This window comes from Eucalyptus grandis, chromosome 9 (genome assembly GCF_016545825.1).
Source record: "Eucalyptus grandis isolate ANBG69807.140 chromosome 9, ASM1654582v1, whole genome shotgun sequence".
In the NCBI taxonomy this organism is placed as follows: domain Eukaryota; kingdom Viridiplantae; phylum Streptophyta; class Magnoliopsida; order Myrtales; family Myrtaceae; genus Eucalyptus; species Eucalyptus grandis.
In genome coordinates, this window is record NC_052620.1 from 29,881,084 (window position 1) to 29,905,038 (window position 23,955).

General features: G+C 39.8%; 1 pseudogene; it reads right to left on the minus strand.

The window, feature by feature from the left end:
* Positions 1-724: 724 nt before the first annotated feature.
* On the minus strand, positions 725-15,829 carry LOC104435230 (annotated as a pseudogene).
* Between the last annotated feature and the right edge of the window lie 8,126 nt (positions 15,830-23,955).

Below are 23,955 nucleotides of genomic sequence, written 5' to 3' on the forward strand. Positions count from 1 at the left end.
GGTTCTTCTCCTCTATGACCCTTGGCTCCTAGCTTGATGAGACCGCCACTCATGGTTTTCCTTATGTGAGGTGAGAGAGTTTCTGGAAGCATTAAGGGCTAGAGGAGGGATCTTAGCGCTATTTATAGAGTTTTGGACGGGCCCTCTTATCATGGACTAGACCCAACTCAGCCCACACAATGCTAGGCCCATATTCGACCATTAAGAAAATCTTATGCCTTACCTTATTAGATCAACCTCATAAAACGGCAATTACAATATAAATTAATATAGCCCACACAAGGAAAACTCTTACAATATAATGCACAGGAATTGAAATAGACAAATTGAGGAATTACAGGGTTAATGAACCCCAAAACGGAGACTTAAAACAACATTTGGCCAAAAATAAAAGATCTAAACGAAATTGACCACAAAAGTAGATATAAACGTCAAATCCTTTTTCTCTCCTTTTTTTACCAAAAAAAAAAACGTCAAATCCTAGAAATGAAAGCAGTCATCTTATTTTGCAATCAACATCATGTTGTTGATAAGAGAAATTAGCAGGTCAGACAATTTTTACTTTGCACGAGAATGCATGCATGCATGCAGAATCATGTTGCAGATAAATCAGAAGGTAAGAAAATTCGGGGAAAAAAAAGCTTTGGCAAATATAAATATATGTGAATATCATATACGAGTGGTCATCTTCCTATGTTTCGAATGTTGGAGATCATGAATGAAACAAGGATTCGAACAAACATTATAATGGAAAGATCGAACATCGTGGCACTCTTCTGAATACTAAATTACCATTAGATACATATTAAAATGATTAGCCAATAAAAAAAGCAAACCTCTTTGTTTCCTCCTGACCGATTTCATCCTTTTCTCTCTTGATGAAGATAAGCATGATATTCTGTAATTTCTACATATTAAAAATCGACACATAAAGCTCGAGCATTTGCGCTACAACTACCGGAACCCTTGTTTGAAAGAAGCCTTGAACTTGCCCTCGACCAAATAAAGCTTGTATCTGGCCACCCTCCTCTTCTCTACTTCTCCGGGTCATTCCACCACGTTTATCGACTTCTAAAACGTAAGAAATAGGCAAAGGCCAGAGTCCATTTCGACTTACAACATCAGGTTTCTCTATACCCATCCCAAAGGCAATGGTAGCACACACAATCTGGACCTCTCCTGTATGCCATTTCTTTTGAACAGTGACAAGCTACTAATCCAGCATGATAGTAATCCATTTTTATACGGCACTTCTCATTCAAGTATTTTGCAACATCAACACATTCACTCTTCCAAAAGCAATATACTATGCCACAAAAATTAGCAAAACAATTTTTTAGCAGCCCTTCAAGCTGCTTCAATGGTTCCTAGGTCTTAGCTATGACCTTGTATTTTAGATGTAGTCTGTCAAACCTTGGGTCCCGAAGCTTTGACAGACTAGATCTAATATATGAGAACATGGGGAACCCCAAGAGCTTTTAGGATATTTTGTGATGGATGTATAATTCAATCATATAATATGATTATTTCAACATAATTGGGAGGTTAATATGTGAGTTTAGTACCCACGAACCGGAGTGGCAGTTGCAGTTAAGGCGGACATACAGAAAGTTCTGCTCGAGACATCCCAGTCCCCTATAATCTAGCTGAAATTCGTATCCCCCTTGACTAATAATGACAACCACAAGAGTGACAATCAATGAGCTTTACTCCTTAATCAGTCTAAATGTACAAGAAAAGCTCAAACCAGTAGCATTTTCCTTTCATGAGATCAAACTGGCAGAGCAAATCCAGTTAAGACCTTGTAAGAAACACAATCAATGATCACATGGTTGAACCTTTGCCTTTCTCAAGTTGTTACCATAAAGTATAAGCGTTAATAGAATAAACGGGGACACAAGAACCAGCTTAAGAGACTAAGTATCATGCCAAACATAGATAGGAGATTGGATCCTTATCCAAGCTTATGCCAATTCCAATTTGTTAAAAAAATATATTATTTGATGTGTGCGCTGCGGAAGCATGGTTTTGGTAGTAGTTATAGTTTTTGGTTTGTGACGTGTGTGCAAGTGTATGGTGTAGTTTATGGATGATGGACAAGGGATAGACTAGGATAATTGAAAGATATAGAACGGAAAATAGTTTCATTAGTTGAACAAAATAGTTTGATGGAGGTACAATAGAGATCTTGACCTCTCATGGTGGAGGGTTCACCTCACACACAAGGTGGAGGGTTTACCTCTCACACACAAATAGTCATGTACAAGCATATTTATAGGCGTGAATCCACCGCCATACACAACCGACTTAGTACATAAAATAATATAAAATTGCAGCTGGGATCTTTGTCTCGGCTTCTCTCGATTCTTGGAGTTACTTCTCCCCTTATTCTCGATTTTTCTATTCTTTGCAACTCCCAGCCACTTTTGTTGACCTTTCTTCCAAGATTTCCATGCACAAATTTCCCATGCACGAGACTTTTCTAGGTTGTTCTCCTTCAGCCGTTATTCTTGACTTTTCTTTTGCTTTTTGCTGCCCACGTACCAGGAAATTCTTCAACGTTTGAGAGTCTTCTTTAACTTGTTGCTGCCGACTTTGCTCCTTCTCCATTAAGCTAGTAGTTTCTGGATTTTATTGAAAATGGATCACTAATTTCCAACACTCCCCCTTGATCCATTTTCGGGATAATCCAGACTTGTGTTGTAAAGTATCGGACATACCTTGAAATTTTCTTATAGTTTGTCCCATACCTCATCTTTATTCCATGATCCTTGTATTCTCCCATCGAAACACTTGCACTTGCCTCGAATGTGCATGTTTGTTTCTTCAACGATGTCCCATACGTCTCGGAACATCAAAATGCATTTAGTTGTAGTTGTTAGCTCGGGCTCGGGCTCTGGCTCTCGTAGGCTCGGCTCCGGCCCGGCTTGGTTCCGCTCGGCTCCGGCTCGGCTCTCTTGGCTCTCGCTCGGGCTCTGGCCTTCTTAGTTGTGGATGGTGAGGACAAACACCCATAACCATCCAATGTGCCTATCTCTGGCTTCACAGTCCCTTACACCTGGCTCAGTTACGAACCTGGGCGAATCTGGCTCTGATACCATGTTAAAAAAGGGTTCACCTCACACACAAGGTGGAGGGTTTACCTCTCACACACAAATAGTCATGTACAAGCATATTTATAGGCGTGAATCCACCGCCATACACAACCGACTTAGTACATAAAATAATATAAAATTGCAGCTAGGATCTTTGTCTCGGCTTTTCTCGATTCTTGGAGTTACTTCTCCCTTATTCTCGATTTTTCTATTCTTTGCAACTCCCAGCCACTTTTGTTGACCTTTCTTCCAAGATTTCCATGCACAAATTTCCCATGCACGAGACTTTTCTAGGTTGTTCTCCTTCAGCCGTTATTCTTGACTTTTCTTTTGCTTTTTGCTGCCCACGTGGTCTGCTGCCCACGTACCAGGAAATTCTTCAACGTTTGAGAGTCTTCTTTAACTTGTTGCTGCCGACTTTGCTCCTTCTCCATTAAGCTAGTAGTTTCTGGATTTTATTGAAAATGGATCACTAATTTCCAACACTCCCCCTTGATCCATTTTCGGGATAATCCAGACTTGTGTTGTAAAGTATCGGACATACCTTGAAATTTTCTTATAGTTTGTCCCATACCTCATCTTTATTCCATGATCCTTGTATTCTCCCGTCGAAACACTTGCACTTGCCTCGAATGTGCATGTTTGTTTCTTCAACGATGTCCCATACGTCTCGGAACATCAAAATACATTTAGTTGTAGTTGTTAGCTCGGGCTCGGGCTCTGGCTCTCGTAGGCTCTGGCTCTAGCTCCGGCTTGGTTCTGGCTCTGGCTCCGGCTATGGCTCTCTTGGCTCTCGCTCGGGCTCTGGCCTTCTTAGTTGTGGATGGTGAGGACAAACACCCATAACCATCCAATGTGCCTATCTCGGCTTCACAGTCCCTTACACTGGCTCGATTACGAACCCGGGGGCGAATCGCTCGATACCATGTTAAAAAAGGGTTCACCTCACACACAAGGTGGAGGGTTTACCTCTCACACACAAATAGTCATGTACAAGCATATTTATAGGCGTGAATCCACCGCCATACACAACCGACTTAGTACATAAAATAATATAAAATTGCAGCTAGGATCTTTGTCTCGGCTTCTCTCGATTCTTGGAGTTACTTCTCCCCTTATTCTCGATTTTTCTATTCTTTGCAACTCCCAGCCACTTTTGTTGACCTTTCTTCCAAGATTTCCATGCACAAATTTCCCATGCACGAGACTTTTCTAGGTTGTTCTCCTTCAGCCGTTATTCTTGACTTTTCTTTTGCTTTTTGCTGCCCACGTGGTCTGCTGCCCACGTACCAGGAAATTCTTCAACGTTTGAGAGTCTTCTTTAACTTGTTGCTGCCGACTTTGCTCCTTCTCCATTAAGCTAGTAGTTTCTGGATTTTATTGAAAATGGATCACTAATTTCCAACACAATTACTCTGGGAAGTAATTTCCATTGGAGCTTATTTAAGTAGTGCGCTCTTTACTCAATATAATGAAAGATGGGCCACTAAGTGTTCCCAAACGATGGAACCTAAATCTTTTCATCGAACAAGGAACACTGCATTCTGTTATATGGAAACTTCATAGGGTTCTGGGCTTCAGAAGGTCTAGTGTAACCCCGATAATTTAATTAGGCTAGAAACATAGAAAATGCAGAGAAGTTTGGAAAAAGAGCTTAAGTTAGCATATATAAAAGCTCAAACCGGCAGTATGTTCCTTTCATGACAACCACGAAAGTGACAACCAATGAGCTCTTGTCATCAATCAGGCAAATGTACAATAAAAGCTCAAACCAGCAGCACGTTCCTTTCAAGAGATTAAATTGGCAGAGCAAATCCAGTTAATACCTTTTAAGAAACACGATCAATGATCATGTGGGTGGACCCTTGCCTTTCTCATGTTGTCAGTATATAGTATAACCATTAATAGAATAAACAGATACACAAGAATGAGCTTAAGAGACTGAGTATTATGCGATACTTAGATACTAGATGGCATCTTCCTTTCATGAGATTAAACCGGCTGAGCAAATCCAGTTAATACCTTGTAAGAAACACAATCAAAGATCACGTGGGTGGACCTTTGCCTTTCTCAAGTTGTCAGTATATAGTGTAATCATTAATAGAATAAATAGATACAAGAGAGCCAGCTTAAGAGATGGAGTATCATGCCAAACATAGACAGCAGATGGCATCCTTATCCAAGCTTATGCCACTTCCAATTACTTTAGGAAGTCATTTCCACTGCAGCTTATTTAAGTTGAGTGCTCTTACTCAAATTAATGAATGATGTGCCACTAAGTTCTCCCAAACGACGAAACCTAGTTCTTTTCCAAATCTCAAACAAGGAACATTGCATTCTATTATATTAGAACTTCACAGGGGCTTCAGAAGGTCTAGGGTAACACTGACAATTTAATAAGGCTAGAAACACAAAAAATGCAAAAAAGTTTGGAAAAAGAGTTTAAGTTAGCTTATATAAATGGAAACTTGCTTATATTTATCTAGAATAAGGACAACAGTTTTGCAGTGGCATCATCACAAATGATTATTCTTTTTGAAGTAACTCTAGCATGATCTTTCTTCATGTACAAGGCATGCCAAAGATTATGCATACCTCACGCAATGTCACTCATCAACAACAAAACCAGCTAGTTGTGCCTACAATAAAATATCATAGAATATAAAAAATTATAAAGAATCTTTCTGGAAAAAAGTTACAGTGCATCGAAACAATACCTTTTCGCCAAGCATTTCAATATCTCGAGAAATGATATTTTTCCCCCAATCCTTTCAGGAGTTAGATGCAATAGCTTGCACGATGTTTATCTTTTCTGAAAGGGCAGGCAAAGTAGAAATGGAGGTTAATATTTGACAGTCACAACACTCGGCATAAAAGTTTTAGAAGTCCAATAGAGCTAAACCTTGCCTTAGTTCTCAAAGGACAACTGCCAATCGATTCGTAGTCTCGAATCGAATTCGAGCAAGCTCAAAGTGCTTGTGTTCGATAACCTTGCCAGCGATGGCGGGATTGATGTTTTTCGTTTTCCAATTTTATACACCGGAGAACGGGAGAGACTTGGAGCCATAATTTTTCAGTTCTTTTTTTCACAATGCCGTTTTTGCCCCTGACGTTTGTTCAAGTTCTATTTTTGCTCCCCATAAGTTTTTTTCTGGTTTCATTTGACACCTTTGGGATCGTTCTGTGTGAAAGTTCCCTTGCGGACATGAGACTTGCATGTAAAGTTTTACATTTACGAGATGTATCTCGAATTTCGGGCTAAGTATCAGTGCCAAAACTTGTGTATAGCGCTTACTTTGGTGCCAAAAGTTTATGTCGGATCACTTAATTGCTAAATCGAAAAAAAGAAAAAGAAACGATCACTTTGAGGCCACCAGCAAGAGATTTCAGCCAGATTAATTACATGGCTTTATATTTAAAAAATAATAATTGTTGTGGCTTTAAAATGACGTCATTTTCTATCCTCCTCAAGAAACGACGTCATTTTGCCGTTATACGTGGACATCATCACAAAAATGACTCCGTATAGCTCATATGGGGATTGAAATTAGGGTTTTCGTCGCTCAGCCATCGTCGTTCGCCCGCCATCGCTCGGCCACCGTCGCTCAGTCACCATTGTAGTTGCTCAACCAAGTGAATGAGGAGAGACTGAGATTGTTGCTCAAGCAAGAAGTGGCAAGAAGAATAGGAGGCGAGGGCGGAGGAGGAGGAGGAAGAAGAGGGGTCGAAGGTGCTGCTGGTGCACTGCTCTCTCTCAATTTGAGGATTTAGGGTTTCTAAGTTGGGAGAAGGACGCCAAACGGTGTCGTTTTGTTGTTTGGATGTTGACTGTACCTTCCGATGAGCCACGTCGGCTTCAAAAATTAATAAAAAAAGTGTTACATTGGATTTCTGGCTAATTTCATCGGTGTTAGCACTAAAATGATCATTTTTCAAATTTATTGACACTTAAGTGATCCAAAATAAACTTTTGACATCAAAGTAAACACCGTACACAAGTTTTGGCACCGATAGTGTACTTACCCCTCAAATTTCTCTCCTATTAGTGTTTATCTGAAAAGCAAAAAATTGACATAGTAATGGCTTTTCTTTAATTTTCATTTTCACCTTTCTATATATTAATATACATATTTCAATGAAACGATTTTCAAATTTTAGAAAAATAGCATTTCCAAAACTACTTTAATATTTTACTAAATATACACAAAATTTGTGACACATAGGCCGCAAAACTTTAAGAAATATAAAGGAAGTTACAATCAATTTAATATTTTACTAAATATACATTTCCAAAACTAGTTCAATAGTTTGCTAAATATACACAAAATTAGTGACACATAGGCCGCAAAACTTTATGAAATATAAAGAAAGTTACAATCAATTTAATATTTACTAAATATACATAAAAGAAGGTTATTTTCAATCAAGACTGTGTTTGTTTCGCGAAGAAAATACTTTTTCCATAATATCTAATCTTTGGGACACGAAAAATGGGTGATAAAATAAAAATAAAAAAAAACTTTCTATCGTCTCCAAAGCTACTCCTCCTCCGCTGCTATCTTGTCCTTCTCTTCTAAATAGTAGAGCAAAGGTCTCTCTCTCTCTCTCTCCTAACATAACATTGAATCCTCATCAAATCTGAGAAATAATCATTTGATTTTGATCGAAAAAATATGTTTTGATTGATCGAAATGATAGTGGTATCAAATCTTTCTTCTCGTTGTCGAGATTACTTTGCCCAAAAAATCGAACTATTACCTCATGAGACTGTCAATTCCTAGCCAAAGACACTTAGGGGTACATGACAAACTGCAATTTCTGTTCCAGAAACAAATTTCCTATTCTAGACTTGTTTCTGGAATATAAATCCGTTTGATAAACCTATTCCATTTTTCTATTTCTGAAATAGATTCTTGTTCTAGAAATAAGTTTGGAATAGAAATCAGAAGTAGAAATTTTCTACTTTTCTATTTCTGGTATAGAAATGAGAAATAAAAAATTTTCTCATCATTCGTCAACCGGTCCTTCATCCATCGCCGTCGACCATCGTCCATCGGTTACCGCTGCCGCCGCCACCGTCGATCGCCGGTCCACCACCGTCCAAAAAAAAAAATTTGTGTCATTATCAAACTAATTTCTATTTTTAAAGTAGAAATTTTGTGTCGTTATCAAATGGTTTTTTTTCTTAGAAACTCTTCTAGAAATAGAAATAGAAAAATCTATTTCTCTTCCAGAACCTATTTCTGGAACAGAATGGTTATCATTCACCCCCTTATTTTCAGCCAACAAGTGTTGACAAGTGCGTAGTTCATTCACAGAATGCTTGGTGTGCGGAATTTGTAGGTGATATTGGAAGGAAGTAGGAAATGGTTCGACCACAGATGAATAGATAAGATTGTCTATTCAGTGATAATCGTCATGCTTTGGTAGTAAAGTTTGGAGGGAAGTCACCATAAACTGGTTGGAATAGTTTAGTTGGAAGACAATTCGTTGATCCGGCCTTGTGCTATAGAATATGATAATTCATGCATATATCTTGACCTGGACATTTATGTGGGAAGGAAAAGCATAGACCAGATTGGTTACTAACATTGCGCTGTCAATTTTTGCCGGAGTAATCGATCTACTCTTGCATATCATGAAACTATGAAATATTGACCTGGACCAAAGGTTACTCCTTTTGCAGTTGATTTAGTGCTTCGATTGTGTCGTGGGGATTGCCTATTCTATTGAATGGGATGGGTCAGGGATGACAATTATGTGCCTTATCATGATGTAGTGTTTATTAGTTTGGTAGTCATCTTGCCTTATCTAGTGATTTTAATGGAAGAGAATGTGGCCTAGCTGAAGTAATTTAGTTGGGAGAATAAGTCATCTGGCATTTTGCTTTTAGAAGCTAATGGCATTTTTTGCCATGTATTCGCTGCTATTGGGATGTCTGTTTTGGTCTTTAACATGGTGTACCTATGTTTGAGTTGAGCGAGAAGTGAAGAGGCTTTGAAGGCATTGGTGGGCATTGCTCTGAAGTGGCTGAAATAGAGATGAGGAGCTGCATTTTCCCTGTAGTTTAGCTACATTTAGGTCATACACATTAGCACGAATTAGCTCTCTTATAGAGTGCCAGTCATTACCGGGTGCATATATTTGAAACAACTTTTGGTAGAAATTGATGTTTCTGGTTCTTATTGAAAAGCAGCTACTTTGTATATTCATAATCAAATGTATTTACTGAAATTGATGTTTCCTGGTTCATAAGTTTAGTTCTGCCTTTGTGTGCTTTGCTTACATCTTGAACCCAACCATCCAATTCTTGACTGCATGATGCTTCTTAAGTTTGTGACTCAATAATTCACAAATATTCCCAAATACTGCTCTAAATTGACATTTCTTGAAAATGGCAACTAGAGTTTGTGAAACAATTTTCTGAGTTTCAAGTATAGTTATGACTTGGCAATCACATTTCTAATCACTGTGCAGATTGATAAGATAAAATTTAAGTGGCAAAAGCAAGTACCTCTATAGCAGTCATGAACGTTATCACATTGGTTATAGATGATTACAATCATTGGAAAGATCATAACTTTGGAAGTGGAGAGCTTGGATACCATTGATAATGTCAAAGCTTAGATACAGGACAAGGTAGGCATTCTCCCATATCAGTAGAGTTATATTTTTTCCAGGAAGCAACTCAAGGATGGCTAGACAATCTACATCTTGTGCTTCACCTTCGAGGTGGAATGCAGACTTTCTCAACTTTTTAGATGTCTAACACATTCGAATTATTTCCTAAAAAATCTCTCATGAAATGTCAACAGTGCGTATTTTTTCAATGGATAGCTAATTTTACCAAAATAGAGATAGACCTAGTAGTAAAGTTCCATCATTCTATCTCTATCAAAGAATTATTTCTCCACCATCTATACCAAAGCATTATTTCTCAAGTTCCGAAATAATTGCTCTTCATTTATCATATTTCACAATCAGAAGAATGATTGTTGCAAAACACAGCTCTTAAATTTGCAAGACTATTATGCTAAAAGTTTCTAACAATAATACCTTAAACTTTGGGATGTAAAGAAACTACAAAATTTTGGAGGGACCAAGTTCATCAAATGAATATGAAATTTTTGTAAATAAAAAAGCATCAGCAAGGGGAGCCAGGAAAGAGACATGGATTGCTACCATTCTTAGGGTGGAGCTAACCGTCATTAAGAGAGACCACATCAGGTTTGTCTATTCCCATCACAAAGACAATGTTAGCACATACAATCTGGACCTCTCCAGTATGCTATTTCGTTTAAAAAGCTACTCTCTGGCAGGCTGCTAATCCAGCATGACAGCACACTGTCTTTATACGGCACTTCTCATTCAAGTATTTTGCGACGTCAACACATTTACTCTTCAAAAGGCAATATATTGTGCCACAAAAATTAGCAAAACAATTCTTTAGCAGCTCTCCAAGTTGCTTCAGTGGTTCCTTGGTCTTAGCTATATAGCCTCTATTTTAGATTTGCTCTGTCAAAGCTTGTCTCAAGAACATGAGCATGGGGAATTCAATTAGAACAAACAGATTATTTCAATAAAATCAGGAGGTTAACGTGTAATTTTAGTACTTCATGGACTGACTGAGTGGCAGTAGCAATTTAGGCCATCACTGGGACATACAGAAAGTTTTGCTTGAGATATCCCAGTCCCCGATATTCTGGACAAAAATCATGTTCCCATTGACAACAATAATGACAACAACGAAAGTGACAATCAATGAGCTTTTCTCATTAATCAGTCAAATGTACAAGAGAAGCTCAAACCAGCAGTACATTCCTTTCGCGAGATCACATTGGCAGAGCAAATCCAGTTAAGACCTTGAAAGAAACAAAATCAATAACCACATGGGTGAACCTTTGTCTTTCTCAAGTTGTTAACATATAGTATAACCATTAACAGAATAAAAAGGGACTCAAGAACCAGCTTAAGAGATTGAGAATCATGCCAACAAAGACAGGAGATGGGATTGTTATCCAAGCTTATGCTAGTTCCAATTACTTTGGAATAATCTCCATTGGAGCTTATTTAGGTTGTGTCTTCTTTACTCAATATCATGAATGATGCACTCTTTTCTAAATGATGTAACCTAGGTCTTTTCTAAAGTTCAAACAACGAACATTGCACTCTTTCATATTACAACTTCAAAGGTGTCTGGGCTTCAAAAGGTTTAGTGTAACACTGACGAATTAATTAGGCTAGAAACACTGAAAATGCAAAAAGGTTTGGAGAAAGAGTTTAAGTTCATATATATAAAAGTTAACTTGCTTAGCTATATCATAAACAAGGACAATAGTTTTGCAGTGGCAACATCACAAATAATTATTCCTTTTGAAGTAACTCTAGCATAATCTTTCTTCATGTACGAGGCATACCAAAGATTATGCATACCTCGCACAATGTGCCTCATCAACAACAAAACCAGCTAGTCGTGCCCACAATGCATGATGGTTGAATATAAAAATTTAAACCTTTTTGAAAAAGTTATGGTGCATCAGAAACGATACCTTTTTATGCAAGCATTTCAATATCTTGAGAAATGATGGGTTTCCCACAATCCTTTGAAGAGTTACATACAATAGCTTGCATGATGGTTTATCTTTTCTGGAAAGGCAGGAAAAGCAAAAGTGGAGATTAATAATTTGATAGTCACAACACTCGGCATAAAAGCTTTAGAAGTCCAATATAGTTAAACCTTTGCCTTAGTTCTTGGAGGACAGCTGCTACTTGGGCAGCAGTTTGTTGAGAGTTCAAGAAAGTACACGGTATTCCGTACTTGAGGGTTGGAGTAACTAATTGATCTTGGATGAGAGATAGCAACGGGAAATAACAACTGTGACGCCTGAGTTGCCGGTGGCTAAAACAAAGGGTAAAAACATCAGAAGAACACATCAAGAAAGGAAGGGGCAAGCGAATTATTATTTCTTTCACAATCAGCTTATCAGAAAGGACCAGTAGTCACTACTTGTCTTATAATTACTTTCAGCTAGAAACATATATCAACCACTTCAAGAATGAATAGAAAACACTTCTAGAAAATTAAAATTAATAAATTCAGATTAATAACTTCGTCCTTAATTCAGTAAATCAAATATCTTGCATGCTACCAAGATCCATTGTATATTAAAGGACATTCAGTTCATACCAATTATGGAAAGAAGAAGTCATAGATCATCACCCCTTGTGAAAAAATGGCATAGCCAATAACTGCGAGGAAATTTAGAAATCTAGAACCCATATTTGGTGGAAGTACTTTGAAAATTATTCCTCTTTGACTTAGTAACCCATTTGGGTTGGACCTAAATTATGACTGACAACAACACTTGTATGCATAAACAAGATGAATTTTCCAATCAGTGATCAGAAGGTCCTAGATGCTGCATTGGTTGAAATGAAGCAATCTTGCTTGGCTACAGAAGATTTACAAGCCTGATGCTCCATGGGTTGAAATGCTTTGTTTCTGAATATTACAACATTTGCCAATTCTATGTCATCCAAGGGTTGCAATTCCTCATAACTCAGAGTTCCTTATTTGCACGTCGAAATCTGAGAGCAATGTCTTTTATTTGAAACTGATGATATCAAACCTTGGGTGACAATGTTCTTACAGTCCTTCAACACAAATAAGCCTGTTCAGCACCATAGATAGTTTCCAACATGGAAGTGATGGAAAATGAAAATTGTGCACAAAAAAATCCCAAGCCTTCATTTCGCAAAACACTCCTATTAAAGCCATCGGATGCTAAGTCCAACACTTGGATGATGTACTATACTTTCAAAACAAAAATCAACTGTTTTTATTGGCCAAACGGTTCTAATATAAGTCATTTTAGATCTTAAAAGACTGAAGTAACTGGCAAAAGTTAGGAGTGTCTTATACATTTGATCGGATGAGAGCCCTCATAAGCAATTTACTAAATGCTCTTGTACAGAGAACCCTGCGTAAGGTCCTTTGCTGTAAGCAGAATTACAAGCAAACTGGAAATGATCAAGGAAAGACATTAATTTAAGAGCAAAGAACAGTAACACGCTAATTTAAGGGGTTGGGCAGTTTCATCCATGTCAATGGGAGGACTTGTTTCACAATGACCAAGAAGGAATTACAATAAGAAATAAATCAATTTCTCACTAACCAAAACCCCAATTGCAAGAGTCAATCAAAAGCAAGCTAGATGAGTGGAAAGCGTTTTAAGAGTTTTCTGAAAGGAAACTCTAAACTCTCTTGATCAAAAACCAAGACAATCTGTTCTCAATTCTTCTTATTTTCCTTCTTGGCCCAAATATACCTCAGCAACAAAAATACATAAAAATATGAGTTGCAGAATCATTGTTAAAAGAATAAAAACTCATGAGCCGAGATCTGCCAACTTTTTGTTAACCTCCTAGACAACTGGACCATTGTGGCCAGACTCCTGGGATTTGCCCAGTAACTATCGTGGCTTCTTCAGGTGTTCACTGTTGCTTCACTGAACGGCCAACCATGTACAATACTCAGACATTCTTCAAGCTGCGTATTTGGTCCATGCAATTAAACGAGCCAATCCCAAGCCAAATCTAGGTCCATGAATCAAAAACTCAAGCCATAAATTTAACAACTATCACCCAATTACGTTTGGGCATGGGAAAAAACATGCCAAGCCACCTTGCTTTTCTTTCTTTTTCTTAATCCTTTCAAACTGGTGGGGGCAGAAGGGAGTGAGACAACTTCATAGTTTTCAGAAGCATGCCATGGATTCTAAAGATCGTATGGCCAGAAGTTGAGTGGATAAAGGGCTCGGAGTACTGCTTTGATCAGGAATATAGCATGTGGGTTTCCTGCTCATTTTACTGCCAAATATATCGTCGTCGTCTGCACTGTCAGTAGAGGAATCTACCTCAAGGAAAGTTTGATTTTTCTCAGGTCGTGGAGAATCTTCTATAATATTGACATCGTGCACAACATTGCATTCACCATCATTACTGATATCTTGGCCAAACATATCAGTCAAGAAGTTCTATTAGGAAGTCATCGCCCCACTGCTCAACAGTGATAAACTCTCGACCTTCGTCGCCTTAAGAAAACCAAAAGAAGAAAGAGATGATTTTGCAAGTTCCATGGCAAACAAGTGATCAAATAAACACAATCCACAATACGTAATTTGCACTTAGTTCAATGAGACACCATATTTATATGTAGGCAAAACACCATATGTAAATTTGCAGTCAACTCAGAAATAAGTAGACATTTCGCTAGTCAATAAGACTGCTCCGCAAAACCCACAGAGAATTAGGGACGAGATAATGAACTAGATTTAACCAGCTCCTCTGGCCCATTCACATCCAAAAGGCAGACCATTCCACAGCCATCGTCAGAATGAGGACTAACCCCAATAAATCTCCGTATTCACGACTGCACAATCAATCGATTCACAAATCATCCACGCAACACAATCAATTGTCAGAATACCTACACAACCTCCGCAACGCTAATCAGCATAAAAAAATGGGCGACGAAATAACGATTCGAGTTACCGTGGAGGGAAACGAGACTGTCCCAAGCACTTGCTGGCGGACTGCTTGTCGAAGCCGAACTCAAGAGCCAAGCTCAGCAACCCCGAGCTTTCTCTACCTCTTCCAAGCCCCGATCCTCCATGGAGTCTCAACCTGTTCGAACGATTCAATCGATTGATTGATGATGCACGAAGCTGCAGTCGAATCGAGCCAATCGCTAATCTCTCTAGAGACCGCGCGCTTCGAAGTGCTCTTTTCAAAAGACGTTCCCAGCGATGGCGGGATTGGTGATGTCTTCCGCTGCCTATTTTTATATATACGCTGGAGAATGGGAGAGATTGGAGCCTTATTTTTTCGAATTTTTTTATTATTTGAAATTTCCTCTTTCGCCCCTGAAGTTTGTCTAAGCTCTATTTTGCACCCCGGGCTTCATTTGACACGCTTGGGCTTGAAAAATCGTTAACCTCGGCAGATAGGATTATGTGTGAAGGTTACTTCGGAAACGGAAGACTTGCATATCATATGAAAGTTATAGACGTATCTGTTGCTGTGCGTCAGTGAAAGACAACATTGGCAAAGTAATATTGTTTCTTAATTTACATTTTTTTTCCTTTCTATATATTAAATATATATTACAATGGAATGATTTTCAAAACTTCAGGAAAAGTAGCATTTCCAAACACTACTTTACTGTTTGGCAAAAATAATAAAAAAAAAAGCTACTTTATTATAGGCAAAACCTCTATGACGGAAATTTCGCAAATCAAAACTCTCTTTTATGGGATTAGTCCTACATTCAACGTGGACCGTTGGATAGGAAGGGCAAAAACATGATCCGTCGAGTCTATTTTGCAAAATCGATTTTCTTTCATCACTTCAATACATGAAAGAAAGTCATGGATGTGATCAAATTATCATTTGATAAAGAAAAGTTACGATGAGTAAGGAAATTTACCAAGACAAAGATCTCAAGACTTTACGAAGTGCAAAATTGAATGATTTGTCATCTTTAACGGTTTCTTTCGTGACGTGACTGACTTGTTAATGGCTTTTTTATCAGATTTATTAATGTTTGATGCCAAGGGGTTCAGAAGAATTTGTATTTTTTTGGTTACTTAATTGCGGTTTATGTTGTTGCATTGCTTACCAAAGTTAGCATTCCCCGCCAGATATTCAGGCTCTACATCATCAATCTGGAGCATCGAATGATTTTCAGGAATTGGAAGGAAAAAGAAATTCCTAAAAGACAATATGATATGTATCCTGCAATGGAGGACAAGATTTGTGATCTCTATGACCTTTTTGTTGATGTACATATTTCCTTTGCATTTTTTATACTGCCTTTTTCTAGTTGAAACATGCTTTAGAAAGCTACTTTTAAACATGATTGTCTATTTGATTTCATGCTTTGAGGGTCTTGATGAGGACACCGGTCCACAAGTCGGAAAATTATATGCTGAGGTACCACTAGCCCCAAAAACTAAAAATTACTATCTGTATGGCTGTTTAGCTGTTATAGACATGTTGCAATCTTGTTTTGACAATTCATCTTTGTGAAGCGTTCGCAAAACCATCATGATGGTGTATATTGCCATAGTTTGCAGGATATAATAGTTGGATGTGAGATCAATTGCATTTACAGTGCTGATATATAATATATTTTATGTTCACTGTGACATCCAGATTTTCGAGTTTTAATTCGACTGGATAAATAGAGTCATTTTCGTTCAGTTGAAGCCAGGGATTGTGAAATTGGAATGCAAATGGGCTATATTGGTAAGGAAAAATACCAATTGGAATGATGAGGTGTTGCATAAATTAATGGGGGTCAATTTGATTTAATTCAAGAGGAATTAAGGCCCAATTGGAAAGAAAACCTAGCAAATTCGTATGCCACACATACCCCCACATTTTGGCCTATCTAAAAGCTTCTAGAAGGGGTAGAATTGACAAGAAATTGTGAGTGGAAGGTGACATCACATGATGTCATGGTGGGCCAAGTGTGTGATGACCTAAGAGAGAGTGTGTGAGAGGAAGAGGGGGAAATTGAATTTTTCTTCCTCCCTCTCTCCTCCGTCGACGGATCCGTCCCCATCTTCTTCTTCCTTTTCTCCAAACCTCCATGGGAGCGGAAGACCGAGAAGCAGAAGCAGCTGCCGTCGTCGCCCACCGGGCCGGAGCCGCGCGCTGCTCCGCGGTTGGCCGCACTCACCGCACGCCCTCTCTTCCGCCCCTCTCTCCCTCCTCTGGCCGGTGCGAACTGAGGACAGCGAAAGTAAAAGCAGCGTCCGGCGCCGGGAAGGAAACCGCGACCAGCTGCCTCGGACGCCGCCGCACCGGAGCTGCCGCACCGCCGCCCGCGCGACGCCGCGCGCTCCGCCGCCTCACGCTCGCGCCTGCCGTCCCCGCTGTGCGACCCAGCCTCTGTTTCGCCCCTGTTCAGTCCCGTTCAGCCGCCTCCGGCCACCGCCCGACCACCGTTAGCCTCGCCGGAGCTCCGCCTTGCCCTCAGCCGCCCTTGGCCGCCTCAACCAGCCCCGGATCTGCCCCGACCAGCAGCGATCAGAGGGTTGCAGAAAATGGGTTTGCAGTGAGGTTTTGGCCCGTTTTGGCCGCCTTCCCGAGCTCGGATGCTTGGCCCGCTTTGGGGAAAGTCGATCCTCGCGTCGAGCCCGTCGTTTTGAGTGAGTTTTACTCACTAATGCCTTCTTAGTTTGCTAATTACGCTTAAAGGTTGATTAGTGTTAATTAAGTGTAATTAGGTTGTTAGATTAGAATTGATTAGTAATTATTAGTTAATTGCTTTGTATATTAGTTGTGTAATTAGTGTAATTAGATAGAGAATTGCATGTAGTATTTATTGGATGCTTCTTGGGATTTTTCCCGTCCCTTATCGGGTGTTAATTAAGCGATTCGGGCCTAGGTGGTATTTTTATGAATTAATTATTAATTTTCGAAATTAATTATTTAATTATTTATTTCCCGGAAATTCAACTGGGATGGCCAGTGACCGGGATTTTATGCTGATGATCATGGCGCAGTCCGTTTATTTAATTGAGCTTTATATTGTGCTAAATTGAATTTTTAATATTAATTATTTAATTTTTGAAATATTAAGATTTTGATGGCCGACGACCGAAATCTCATGCTGATTGTCGTGGCGCAGTCCGTTTATTTATTTGAGCTCTACGTTGTATGGAATTGAATAAATTGTGATATTTTAGGGATTTACCCTAAATTGATTGAAATTGAATTGAGATATGAATTGGTTTATATATAAGTATAAGCTTGGGCAAGCAATTATGATATACACATATACATATATATATATATATATATATGGCAGCTTCTGGTGAGCTAAGATCGTTTTATCAGCTTGTGCGAGCACGATCTATATATATATATCAGCTTGTGAGAGCAATGATCGTTTATCAGCTTGTGAGAGCAACGATCCATATATCAGCTTGTGCGAGCTATCATCTATGTATATATCAGCTTGTGCGAGCTATCATCTATGTATATATCAGCTTGTGCGAGCTATCATCTATGTATATATCAGCTTGTGCGAGCTACCATCTATATCAGCTTGTAGAGAGCATTGCATCCATTTCAGCTTGTGCGAGCCATAATTGTATTGATGGATGAATAGATGGTATGGTTTAATAGATGATATGAATTGATAGATGTGTGGATCGTATGATATCAATTGGATTGACTGAATTGATAGACCAATGGGTATGTCGGTAGATTCAGCTTGTGCGAGCATTGTTTGAATATTGAATTGTTTACGTTGGCTCGTGATCGTGTATCACCTTGGCGAAAAAAGACGCCCGAGAGCATCGTAAAGTGTTCACTGTACGTCACCTTGGCGAATCGACGCCCGAGAGCATTGATGGAGCTCGTGACTAAGTGCAGGCATCTAAAAGGGCACGTGGGCTCGGTGACTTGATGTATCACTTTGGCGAAGAGGTCGCCTGAGAGAATGCACGTGGGCCCGGGGTTCGAGGCACGTGGACTCGGAGACTTGGAATGTCGTCCTAGAGAATGCACGTGGCCTCACTTTTTGATACTCCTCCGTGGAGAGTGATTTGTATGACATGTAATCGACTAGGTCGATTGATCATTGTTTTGATCTGATGTTGTGAATTGATTGATTGAATGGGAATGACCGTGAGTGGTCTTGTTGACATGTAATCGACTAAGTCGATTAGATCGATGCTTCGATCTGTGATATGATTTCTTGGGTGCCTATATGATCTGTGCTAACATGCAGGTGGAATCTGAGGCCAAGGTAAGTCCTTTGACTTATGTTGTGCATAGGCAGCCCTAAGGTGTATTAGTTTACTAATCGGGTCTTAGGAAGTAGAACTTGCTGAGACGTGGTCTCAGTGGTTATTGAATAACCATTTCGTGGCCTGGATGAGGAGCCTAAGGAGCATGAATTGATGAGGAGGTCCCCGATGAGGAACCCGAAGAGGAGTACGTGGAGGAGGACCCCGAGTACGACCCGGATGAGGACCGAAATCCTATCCTGTCTTGTCAGACCTTATTTGCATGTAAAAAGTTGTAGTTGTGAATTTCAGTGAGAAAAATGTATGGCCTGCTTTTCTATCCCATTGCTTTATTGTCTGGGGATTTATAACTGCTTCCGCATGTGCTATAAAAAAAAATGAAAGGGTCGGCGATACATAGTCCTGGGATATCGCATAATAAAATCGACCAAGTGTAAGGGATGTGTGCGTGCCTGAGGGTCGGGGCGTGACATCCCCTTTTTGTGGTATCAGAGCCAGGTTAGGTATTGGAGTGATAAGGTGCGATGACCTATGGGATAGCAGTAGGAAAGGCCTTTAAATTCATGATTGGTGTATGTCTTTGATAGATGATTGGTAGAATTGTTTGTCGGGTGTGAATTGCTTGCTTTTAATTATTGTGGATTCGGAAGGCAGAGTGTTGACTCTGGCCAGCTTGAGCGTAAGAGTGCCACCGCAGGTTGGTACTAGTGTAGCAGCATTGAATGATCCTAAGTTCGATAAGATTGATTTGATGCAAGTGTTCCTTGGGATCTGGATGAGCCAGTAAGATCAGAATCAAGTTGTTGTTGTTGCTATCTTGCTGAGGTCCAACCTAGAAGGATAGTCAGGGAACAGATTTCGATATCTGAGTCCAGATTCAGCGAAGCAGATTTGGAATTCGGTCAGGGGAAATGACTGATGTTGAGGGAAGAGTATTCTATTCCACCCAATAGGAGGGGTGGCATAGGCAGGTTAGCCTTCAGATTAATGGAACATGTTGTTCTATGGAAGATTGTATGAATTAGTCTCGTGTATTTTGAGGACAGGAAATTGTGGTAAGTGTCGCCAGTACGGACAGTGATTTATGGTGTACCCGCATAAGAAGAGGGAATCTTGACAACAGTTACTGCTGTCACTGTTGGTAGGACAGTTCAGAAGAAGTGCGCCATAGAACGCACTGTGGAATTTCTGGGATAGGTCTCTGGTATAAGAAATAGTGCATCCTAGCACTTGGCAAGAGGTAGAAGACTCACCAGATAGGTGTCGAAATTGTGGAAGAAAACCTGGATGAATTCAGTGTCCAGGTATGGTGAGAAGAACAGAAATGGAACCGACCTGGCACTAGACAGAGGAAGAATGTTTTGGGGAAAATTCTATCAGAATATCGTAGCAGAGTTTGGATGAAGTTTGGAGAACTTCAGTTTATTGAAATAAGTGGAAGAAAGGGGAATCACTAGTAATAGTCATGCTTGACTAGTTGCTGAGGTGTAACTTCGACACTACATGAGTAGAATGGGCTCATGGAGCATCTTGTAGTAATAGATCATGGTCGTGGAACAATTTAACTTAGTCCAGGAGCACATGAAAGTGTCGAGTTTATTGGGAGTTGAAATGAATCTTCGATTTCTTTAATCTCGTCGATTGAAGACAACCCACTTGTTCGATGGAGATTGTCGAGGTTACTTGGTGATGGTTATAGTTAAGACAGATTGGAGAATTGGAGATAGAAGATATCTCAGTGGTCTGAGAATTTCTAGATGTGTTGTCATAAGAACTGTCAGACTGTTGCTAGAGAAAGAGATAGAAATTACAATCGAGTTAGCACCAGCATAAAGACGCTCTCGAAGGCTTCTTAGCAGTTATTGTTCTTTGAATTGATAGAACCGAAGGTACGGATGTAAAGATTGATGAATGAGGAATTCATACATATTAGTGCATCGCTTTGAGGAACATCAGTTTTGTGGAAAGAGAAATGAAGATGGTTCATTGCAATCATGCATCAACCCTTGTCAACTTAATTGGGTGACTTGTTATAAAGAGTGTTGATGTCTTCAATGATCGACTTGAGGACAGGTTATCGTCAGTTAAGAACCAGAAAGGAGGTTATATCAAGACAACCGTTTGCACTTGATTTAGCCTTGTGAGAATAATGTAAAGCCATTTGATATAACGAACGCTCCAGCCGTTGTCATAGACTTGACAAACCGAGTATTCAAAGAATATCTAGATCAATGGTGATCGTGTGGAGTAGTGACATTCTAGGGTGTTCATTAAGTGATGAGGATCACGAGAGCCCCTAAGAATAGTCATGTGATTACAGGTAAAGGAATCTCCGTGGACCAGCCAGGATCGAATCAGTTGTTAATGAACCGAGATCGAGATTAGTGTCGAGATCGAAGTCGTGGGGATTGGACAAATTACTACAGAAGGGTTGTGAAAGAATTTTCAGCATCAGTACCATCGTGGGCTTGACCTCTTAAGAAAGAAGAGAAATTCATCAGCATAGACAAGTACGAGGATAGTTTCCAAAGCTTAAGTAAGAACTGACTATCATACTTGTGCTAAACTTTTCATTTGGCTCTGGAAAGTACGAATTCTTTAGTGATGTGTCTTGCAGAGGACGGGGTATGCATTGATACAACATGAGAAGATTGTTGTATCACCGTTCCGCCAGTTGAGACCCAATAAGTGGAATACGAAGCGGTGTCGTGAACCAGAATTTTGGCAGAACTATAATAGTGATATCGGGTATCACCTTGGAGGAACAAAATGAGTCATTAATGTGTTGAGCCGAGAGTCTTCAATTGTGCATAGACTGGTTAAAGTATAGACTTTACTTGAAAATGGTTCGAAATTTGGTTTTCAAAATTGAGGCAGGCTACCTTTTGAATTTTATAGCCACCCTCAAGATTGAACCAAATGTTCAAGTTAGAATCGGCGCCTAGCTGACGACGAGATGTTCGGAAGATCTTATTTTGAGTGTGTAACATCAAGATTTCGGGCTCGATTTCGATTAGATAAATTGGGCATTTCATCGACGCGACGTGTTTTTTCCGAGTTGGCCACTCATGAGATAACTAGACTAGCTGGGGTGAGTTATTAAGGACCTTAAGGCAAATAGACTTGAGAATTTGACCAGGGATCGACTTCTCGACCGTGCTCATCTTTAGAGATCATTGCGGCACAAGTATAAAACCGATTTGAAATCGAGATAGATCGGTTCGACCGAGATGAATGACCGATCGTGGGTGACTCCACTAAATTGGAAAACTCTCATCGACCGGTACTAATTTGATTTACTTGTCGTTTTGGTACCCCGTGTCCGTATTTGAATCTTGGAGATTTTCACGATAATTGAGAGTCACCAATGGGTCGAGTGGGTTTATTGTGGCTCGAAGAAAATCGACCACGGGTCATTTGTCCTAAAAAGCTCGAACACTACCCAAGAGCCTAGGTCACACTAAAAGCGTGTCGGAGTGAAATTAACCGCCAATCTAAGTTCGATTTCAGAAATTGAAGATCCTATATTGTCACGAGTGGGTATACGAAGTGTGTGTGCATCGATAATTCACCGGCATGGAGGAGGGGGATGAATTATATTTCGAATCTAGATCAGAGATTATAAATTTGGCAAAGTTTTCAGAGGGTTCTTTATTAAGCAGTGTATAGCAAAGGGTACATAATTTCAATTGCTGAGATGGAGTCAGGGAAAGAAAAATCACAGGCTAGGGTCAGTACAGTAGTCAGTGATTGCAGTTGCCGAGATCAGTGTCAGAGTTATATTAGATCTTGACCGAGGTTCCCGATTTCGGAGATCGGTCGATAGTTTCTTTTTAATCCGTGCAGAGCAGAGTGTACAGAACTTCAGTCGTTGAGATGAGATTAGAGATCATAAAATCACAGGTCCAGAGTTGGTTTAGAATCAGTGATTCAGTCGCAGTTATTAGAGACAGATTTGGGACTGCTCAGAATCGCCAGTTAGCTTTGCAGATTTTGTGTTGAAGACCTTTGAAATTTAAAGTGGGGAAGTGTATTTTTCCTTGGGTGTCGCCCTTGGTGAGGACGTCTCGATCTATTAAGGAAGGGAAGATGAATCGGCATTTAAATCGGAATCCATCGAAATTTGAGTTCAAAGGAGGGTTTTGGCTTTAAATGAATTGAAGAAGCATTTCGAGACACCGTCGGCGCTTGTAGCCGAGTGGTACCCGGGAAGAAGCGAAAGGTCCGAAGTCGGGAGTTCGATCCGACGCGGCAGTTAGCCGCTTTATGGAAAAAAAAAAAAAAAAAAAAAAAAAACCAAAACTTTTGCAACTTTCATTTTTGCAAAGATGGACAAGTGCTTAGCCTTTTTGGGAATCAAGAATTGGTCTAGTTAATTCGAAATGTTTCGTCGGCACCGAGGATCTTGGATAGCAAGCACGGCGTAATGAAGGAGCAGAATCGATGAGACGACAATACCCCACCATTTTGAAGAAGAATTTTATGGTTTAAATTTCGAGGACGAAATTTTTATAAGAGGGGAAGAGTTGTGACATCCAGATTTTCGAGTTTTAATTGACCGATAAATAGAGTCATTTTCGTTCGGTTGAAGCCGTGGATTGTGAAATTGGAATGCAAATGGGCTATATTGGTAAGGAAAAATACCAATTGGAATGATGAGGTGTTGCATAAATTAATGGGGGTCAATTTGATTTAATTCAAGAGGAATTAAGGCCCAATTGGAAAGAAAACCTAGCAAATTCGTATGCCACACATACCCCCACATTTTGGCCTATCTAAAAGCTTCTAGAAGGGGTAGAATTGACAAGAAATTGTGAGTGGAAGGTGACATCACATGATGTCATGGTGGGCCAAGTGTGATGACCTAAGAGAGAGTGTGTGAGAGGAAGAGGGGAAATTGAATTTTTCTTCCTCCCCTCTCTCCTCCGTCGACGGATCCGTCCCATCTTCTTCTTCCTTTTTCTCCAAACCTCCATGGGAGCGGAAGACCGAGAAGCGAAAGGCGCCGTCGTCGCCCACCGAAGCCGGGAGCCGCC